This window comes from Procambarus clarkii, chromosome 35, assembly GCF_040958095.1.
Source record: "Procambarus clarkii isolate CNS0578487 chromosome 35, FALCON_Pclarkii_2.0, whole genome shotgun sequence".
NCBI classification, from domain to species: Eukaryota; Metazoa; Arthropoda; class Malacostraca; order Decapoda; family Cambaridae; genus Procambarus; species Procambarus clarkii.
The window spans coordinates 40,046,807-40,055,167 of NC_091184.1; the positions used below are offsets into that span (position 1 = coordinate 40,046,807).

General features: G+C 35.6%; 1 long non-coding RNA gene across 2 annotated transcripts; it reads right to left on the reverse strand.

Moving 5' to 3' along the window:
- Positions 1–5,012: 5,012 nt before the first annotated feature.
- LOC138371288 (uncharacterized) lies at positions 5,013–6,638 on the reverse strand. 2 transcript variants are annotated; one of them, XR_011230392.1, is made up of 2 exons: positions 6,565–6,638; positions 5,013–5,627 (listed from the first exon to the last, which is right to left on the reverse strand). It is a non-coding gene; the product is annotated as an uncharacterized lncRNA (long non-coding RNA). The 2 variants fall into 2 exon arrangements; XR_011230391.1 differs by lacking the exon at positions 6,565–6,638 and adding an exon at positions 6,278–6,558.
- Positions 6,639–8,361: the final 1,723 nt, after the last annotated feature.

Sequence of the window (8,361 nt, forward strand, 5' to 3'; positions counted from 1 at the left end):
AAAATCAGGTTATTATTTGTAAAGAATTTAAATGAGTTAAACTAAATACGAACTTAATATGTTTTGCTAACGCAAAAATATATTCCCGAGGTATTGTAATTGCAAATAAATATTTAATACAATTATTTGTATCATTTTTTTTATTTTAGATTTCCGTATTGCTTGATAATATATAATAGCGTTTAGATAATGCTAGCGCTGGACATTCTTTAGGCTCGTTGCATGTTGTGGTAGTCGCCGCCATTTTAAAACCGTGTCGAGAGGGACGGCTGCTGGCTTATCCACAAAATCCTGCTGCATCTTCAATAGTTAAGGTAACTGTTTTCTTTTATTTGCTCTTAGACATGTGTAGTATATATATAAGCTTGTGGTGGTAGGCTGGATGGTGTGTTGATGGCCCTGGAGGCGTGTTGATGGCCTGGAGGCGTGTTGATGGCCCTGGCTGGATGGTGTGTTGATGGTGGTGTTGTGTTGATGGCCCTGGAGGTGTGTTGATGGTGGTGTTGTGTTGATGGCCCTGGAGGTGTGTTGATGGTGGTGTTGTGTTGATGGCCCTGGAGGTGTGTTGATGGTGGTGTTGTGTTGATGGCCCTGGAGGTGTGTTGATGGTGGTGTTGTGTTGATGGCCCTGGAAACTGTAAACTGTAAACTGTAAGTAATACCGTCCTCTTCAGGAGCAGTTGACTTATTTGATTGTGCTACACAGCCTTCCCGGCTTGGTGCCTTCTTTGGTAATTACTTATCAAAGGCAGCTCCATACGAGGAGCTGCCTCGTATGGGCCAATAAGTCTTTTGCAGTTACCTTCATTCTTATGTTCTTACTTACATTTACTGATCTTTATCATCATCATCATCATTTACAGAAAGAAATTAACATAAAAAGTAGTCATTTTAATACACAAAACAGAAGTAGATATTATGTAAATTATGATGCAGGATAGGATCACTATTAAGAACTTAATTATAAACCACAATATGTTTTATATCGTCAGAAATTCTGATACATACCATATATTTTCAAATATTTACAATTAAAGTATTTATTTAGGAAATAAGTATTTTAGTTACCCTAGTTAGCTCTGAGAACACACATTGTTGCAGCAAGAATTTATTCCCACTAATCTGAGCGATGCTAATGACCCATTGGACTTGTCATGAACAACAATCAACTACAGCACCATCTATATCAGAAGATATTCAAAATATTCTTGATGTCATTCAAATTGTCAATACGAGAACAGAATACATAAGAGTTAGTTTAGTGATGTCAAAGGAATCATATTGACTGACCGAGCCCCATTGTAAATATCCGTGGCTTCCTGACCATAAAGGTACCGCCGCGGATAAGGGTAAGGAGGGTACCGTCGAGGGTAAGACACCGGATGTACCCCATATACAAGCCACACTAGCTATTAGTTCATATAAGCTGACAACTTACCCAAATAAACATTACTTCCTAATTATATATATATATATATATATATATATATATATATATATATATATTATGTAAATTATGATGCAGGATAGGATCACTATTAAGAACTTAATTATAAACCACAATATGTTTATATATATATCCTACTCACACTCATCCTAGCACAGTAATTTATTGTGCAACCCATACCCATCCTGTTACCAATAGTTTGTGCAACCCATGCTCATCCTGTTACCTTTAGTTTATTGTGAAACCCATACTCATCCTATGAATGGTAATTTATTATGCACCTCATACTCATCCTGTGAGTCATAGGACATTGTGGAACCCTTTCTCATCGTGTGAATCTTTGTTTACTTTGCTTTCCATACTCTGCTCTCCGATAGTTTCTTGTGCAACCCATACCCATGATGTGAGTGGTAGTTTATTGTGTACCCTATACTCATCCTGTGAGTATAGGGTACACAATGAGTTCATTTGTACTCCATACTCATCAAGAAGTGTATTTTACCAGCATTGTAATATAAATTAAGAATAAAGGCATAATCTTATTATGTACCCATAATAAAAATAAGAGCCATCACACTATAATTTTCATGACAAACGGCCTAGACTCCACTTCCGCCTTCGACAAGCTGCTGCCGGAGGTGGGTATAGTTTATTGTACACTCCCGCACCCCCAGTCCTGGGAAGAGGGGCATTCGAATGTGGACATATGAACCATTACCCCCAACCCTTCCCTCTTAATAATAATTGAAACACTACACTACACACTATATGTTCATTTAATATTTCAAGTATAAGACTCAAGATATATTTAGGATTTAACGATTTAACATTGTCTCAATCATACCTTTATTGCACTTTATCATCATTATTTACAGAAAGAAATTAACATAAAAATGTAGTTAATTTTAACATACAAAACCGAATTTGAACATTGTTAATTTTGATGCAGGATCACTATTAATAAGAACTTAATTATAAACCACAATATGTTGTATATCATCAGAAATTTGGAAACATAATATATATATATATATATATATATATATATATATATATATATATATATATATATATATATATATATATATATATATAAATGGAAATTTAGCACATTTAAATAATGTTATTAAGCTTAAGAATAAATTACATAAAATTAACATAGTAAAATGACTGGGATACAGATGGATCAGTAATCACATTACAAGTCCAATTATTTCCTAACTGAAGTCTGTAACGCACTATCATGTCATATTTCATAATACAAATTAGGTAAGAGATATGCAATATCAACACAAAATCGTCAGCTACTATTTCCAAAACACATTTATTATATAGCATTAAACTGCTCTTTCACTTCGGGGGCGCTTACGCTGATATGGTTTTTTATCCAATTTATCCAATTCCAATTTATCTTAAGTTCCGACTCAGCGACGAGCCATGAACAACAAGAGCCTTTGACCCAGTTTCCGCCAAGGTTATAAATTAACGGTCGTAATGTAAACCGAAAATATAAATGATACATACATTGATTTCAGTACTGTAATATACCAGTTATTGGAGAGTTGAGAAGCGGGACCAAGAAATGCAGAATCTCAATAACCGAAAGAACAATTAGGTTGTACTGAAATTAACGTGGTGATTTATATAGTCTGTAAACAAGTACTATATCTATAAAATATAAAACTTATTTTAATTATCCTGCACTTCAAGAGACCACAAGCATTCTTACTCTCATTTATTTTTGTAGCAGAAATGTTTTGTCTATATTTATTTTATGGAAATTAGTGGTGTTTGAGCAAGCTAATCAACGTCAAAAATGTTTACGTTGTTGTTCTTCATCTGTAGTACTGAGCTCTACACATATGGGTAGCTTTGCCGCAGGCTGTTTACTGCTCTGAGAAATAAACATAAATCATCATGCCTGGAGCCCGCGGTGCCCGGCGCCTTGCTGTGGGAAGTCAGAGATGTTTATGATTCTGGTCTAGGAATACCGTGGGATTTCACCAAAATGTGTTGTATACAATGAAATGATTATACATTGCTATGTTGTGAACATTGTATACAGTACCTCAAGATATAAATCCCAAACCACTTAACTAGCTACCAGATACCTAATTAATTCCCTACTCTCTGTAAATGTCTTCCTGGTGTGTGTGTGTGTGTGTGTGTGTGTGTGTGTGTGTGTGTGTGTGTGTGTGTGTGTGTGTGTGTGTGTGTGTGTGTGTGTGCGTGTGTGTGTGCGTGCGTGTGTGTGTGTGTGTGTGTGCGTGTGTGTGTGTGCGTGTGTGCGTGTGTGTGTGTGCGCGTGTGTGTGTGTGTGTGTGTGTGTGTGTGTGTGTGTGTGTGTGTGTGTGTGTGTGTGTGTGTGTGTGTGTGTGTGTGTATACACCCACATATGTGTTGTATGTGGGTGCTGAAGTTCAGTCTCTTGTCTATGTATAGGTCAAGGAACTTTCCATAATCATTATTGCTAATGTTAACATTGTGTATCTGAAGTTGAATTTGGTTTCAGGATTTACTTTCGAACAAAAATAGTAGTTGGTCTTTTTTATGTTTGATGTGAGTTTGTTAGTTTACATCCATGAGTGGACTTTTTAGATCTATTATTTTCATTATTATATAGTGCGTTTGGGTTGGGGTCTGAATAGAGGAAGGTAGCATCGTCAGCACTTATGTTTACACTTATTGGAAGTATCTAAGTATCAACTAAAGTATCTTCACACTTGACTTAAACTTTAGTAGCTATTTTCTGGACCATTCCTCAAGTTTCGGAGGTCAACGAAGATGGAATTTACATGAAATGGCTTATGTTACCATCACTAATAATGTTGTGTTTTCTGTCTAGCTTCAGACACGGTTATGTTACAATTGTGTCTTAAAGAGTTGCGCGCAATTAAGCATGATAGAAATCACTTACAATTAACGCAGGATGGTAGAAAATCACTTACAATTAATGCATCAAGTTTGGAGACTTGAATTGAAATTGAAATTGAAATAAGTTTATTGAGGTAAAATACACACAAATGGATGAGGTAGCTCAAGCTATTCTCACCCCGTTCAGTATATCGTGTTAATACATACATAGACACACACACTTGTACACATTTTAGTGTAACAAGCAAGGCAAATAGTTCTGTCTGATGGGTAGAGGCAACTGCACTTGCAGCTGCACCCGTGTGGCGGTGTAGGAAACCATCAATGTATATGATTTGAGAGAGAGAGAGAGAGAGAGAATGATCTGTGGACAGAGCATCAATATGGCGTAAGGTATTGGGCTTTGCCTCAAGATGAAGCATAATAAAGAACCCGAATATCAGGAGAAAAAATTACATTAAAAACTGTCCACATGATACATATATATAATCATGTTTTAAACATTTTAATTGTATTATTTGCATATATATATATAATTAGGAAGTAATGTTTATCTGGGTAAGTTGTCAGCTTTTATGAACTAATAGCTAGTGCGGCTTGTATATGGGGTACATCCGGTCTCTTACCCTCGACTGAGGGTAACTTTAACTCGGCGGTAACTTTATGGTCAGGAAGCCAAAAATATTTATAGTTCAAGTTCAAGTATGTTTATTGAGACAAGAAAAAATACATCTCAAAGGGATAGAGTAACTTAGGCTATTTCTACCCCCTCTACTTCAAGTCCCTCAAGGGGCGCACAAATTCAGTAAGTACAAATAGACAATTAACATTACAAGAATCCCATTTAACATTGCAGGTTAATATAGTAAGTACAGCATACAATTGTTACACTCTTGGGGCAAAATTTTTGTAGCTCCTAAGTATACTGTCTATCATACCATTATCACACATACAAACAATTTGATGTGGTACATTACTTATTTCCTTATTTCTATAGTTATCAATAAGTTGACACTATAATACATAATGTTCTAAGGTGTGGGCGTGCGGCATACTACATAATTTACACTCCTTATCTTTTTCACTGACATCAACTCCGTATTGCCAGATATATTTGTATCCTAATCTTAATCTCATGTAAATTGAATCCTTCCAAGTTGACTTTCCTTTATCATAGGTGAAGGACGAGTTTGTATTTATTACTGAATAATTCTTAAGTGTGTTACTACTATCCACTATTGCCATTCTTTTTATCATTTCTTCATCTTCATTTCCTCTTATTATTCCTCTTACATCTGTCTTCATTCTGAAATAAAAACCTTTGACGTTACTTTGCATATATGTACATTAATTATAAAATTGATTGGCTTGTGTGCAGGCCTTCACACTCCCTGAGCGAGCCATCAAGTAACTATAAAAAGGCATATATCTTCACTTTCACTTCAGTTATATTTATACCAAAGTATTAACATGCAGCTTATGTCTTTCTGATGACATAAAAAACTTCGTTTTTTATAATATATAGATTCAATTAACATTGATTTTCAAAAGGTCATAGTTCCCATCGAAAGGGAGAGCGTCGGCCAAGAAGCCTTGTTTAAAATATGAATATTTTTCCTCTCTAATAAGGTATAATCTCTGTGATGCATTAACACAAACTATTTTATATCTGCCTTTCTGATAACATATATAAATATAATCTTTATTTGTGAATATTTGTTAATTAAGCAATATATCAGAGAGCGTGTAGGGTTCGGTGTTCTATGAACGAAAAGGACTGGAGTAGTTTAAATAGCGAACGCATACCAACGAATAACGCTAGTATCTATATAACAAATTTATTGTCATGTGGAATTGATTTAACTTCCAGACACTTTTTTTTAATAAATATTAAATATTTTGTGGCTGTTTATGAAAAATATTATTATAAATACACATTCTACTTGTTAATATTACCAATTAAATTTGCGACAATTTGAGCCATGAAATACGACGACTGGATCACTGTGTACAGGAGGCTGTTATGGCAGCAAACACTCTCCAGGCGACCATATATCTTGGATAAGTCGCTCCACACAATTGTCGCTTGGACCGTCGACTTCCTATGGCGTCACCTCTCACATATTTACGTCTCATTTCGTTATGAAATTAGATTATTTCAGAGAAAAAATAGGTTTGATCATGTTCTACGTGTAGCACCAACATTATAGTAAGTAAATATACCATATTTCTTCATTACTTACGTAATGCTAATACGTTTTGGGTAGTTTTGGCCTGATTTGGGATGATTGGGGTAATTCTATGGACCCCCCTGGAGGTGTGTTGATGGTGGTGTTGTGTTGATGGCCCTGGAGGTGTGTTGATGGTGGTGTTGTGTTGATGGCCCTGGAGGTGTGTTGATGGTGGTGTTGTGTTGATGGCCCTGGAGGTGTGTTGATGGTGGTGTTGTGTTGATGGCCCTGGAGGTGTGTTGATGGCCCTGGAGGTGTGTTGATGGTGGTGTTGTGTTGATGGCCCTGGAGGTGTGTTGATGGTGGTGTTGTGTTGATGGCCCTGGAGGTGTGTTGATGGTGGTGTTGTGTTGATGGCCCTGGAGGTGTGTTGATGGTGGTGTTGTGTTGATGGCCCTGGAGGCGTGTTGATGGTGGTGTTGTGTTGATGGCCCTGGAGGTGTGTTGATGGTGGTGTTGTGTTGATGGCCCTGGAGGTGTGTTGATGGTGGTGTTGTGTTGATGGCCCTGGAGGTGTGTTGATGGTGGTGTTGTGTTGATGGCCCTGGAGGTGTGTTGATGGTGGTGTTGTGTTGATGGCCCTGGAGGCGTGTTGATGGCCCTGGAGGTGTGTTGGTGGCCCTAGCTGGAGGTGTGTTGATGGCCCTATATATTATATTAGGAATATCAGAGGTCCCAGGACAATTATTGTGCATGTGTAGTATGTATATTTATGTAGTATATTTGGCATATTTAATGGCATTTAGTTAAGGCCACTTAGTGGCATGTCTCTGCACCGTTTCCAGTTTGTTGATATGCTTTCTAAGATATGGGCACCATACAACTGCTGCATACTCCAACTTTGGTGTAACAAAAATTGTGAACAATTTCAAAATTTTCAAAATTTCAATTTCAAAATTTCAAAAAATGCATTTTTATATCATTAGTATTGAATAATAATAATGCAAATAATTGACTTATAAATGATGTACAATTAATTGGTAGGTGATATTATATTATTAATATTTTTTCATTCTTGCAAAGCCTTAACAAAGCCATTAACATGTTAATATAAACTTGATCACCTTCCACTTATTTTCTCATGTGCTACCTACATGTACAAAACCTTATTCCTAAATGCATATTTTGTTCTGAAGCTTGTCCTTTATATGTTGTGTATCACCATCTCTGGAGAGTTTTATCTGATTGATGTATAAATTACTTTTAATTTTACAGAATATTATTGTTATACTGAATTTATTATTATATAAATAACTTAATTTTACAGAATCATCTATCAACGCACATCCACAAGTTGAGGAGGAGGATGTGACCTTCCAGATTTCTCAAGTACTGAAACATAGACCAAACAGGCCTGGTGGATCTAGGTACAAGGTAAAATAATTTAAATTTTTTTTTTTTTTCCTAATTGTCCGATATATATATATATATATATATATATATATATATATATATATATATATATATATATATATATATATATATATATATATATGTCGTACCTAGTAGCCAGAACGCACTTCTCAGCCTACTATGCAAGGCCAAATTTGCCTAATAAGCCAAGTTTTCCTGAATTAATATATTTTCTATAATTTTTTTCTTATGAAATGATAAAGCTACCCATTTCATTATGTATGAGGTTAATGTTTTTTTATTGGAGTTAAAATTAACGTAGATATATGACCGAACCTAACCAACCCTACCTAACCTAACCTAACCTATCTTTATAGGTTAGGTTAGGTTAGGTAGTAGAGAAAGTTAGGTTAGGTTAGGTAGGTTAGGTAGTCGAAAAACAATTAATTCATGAAA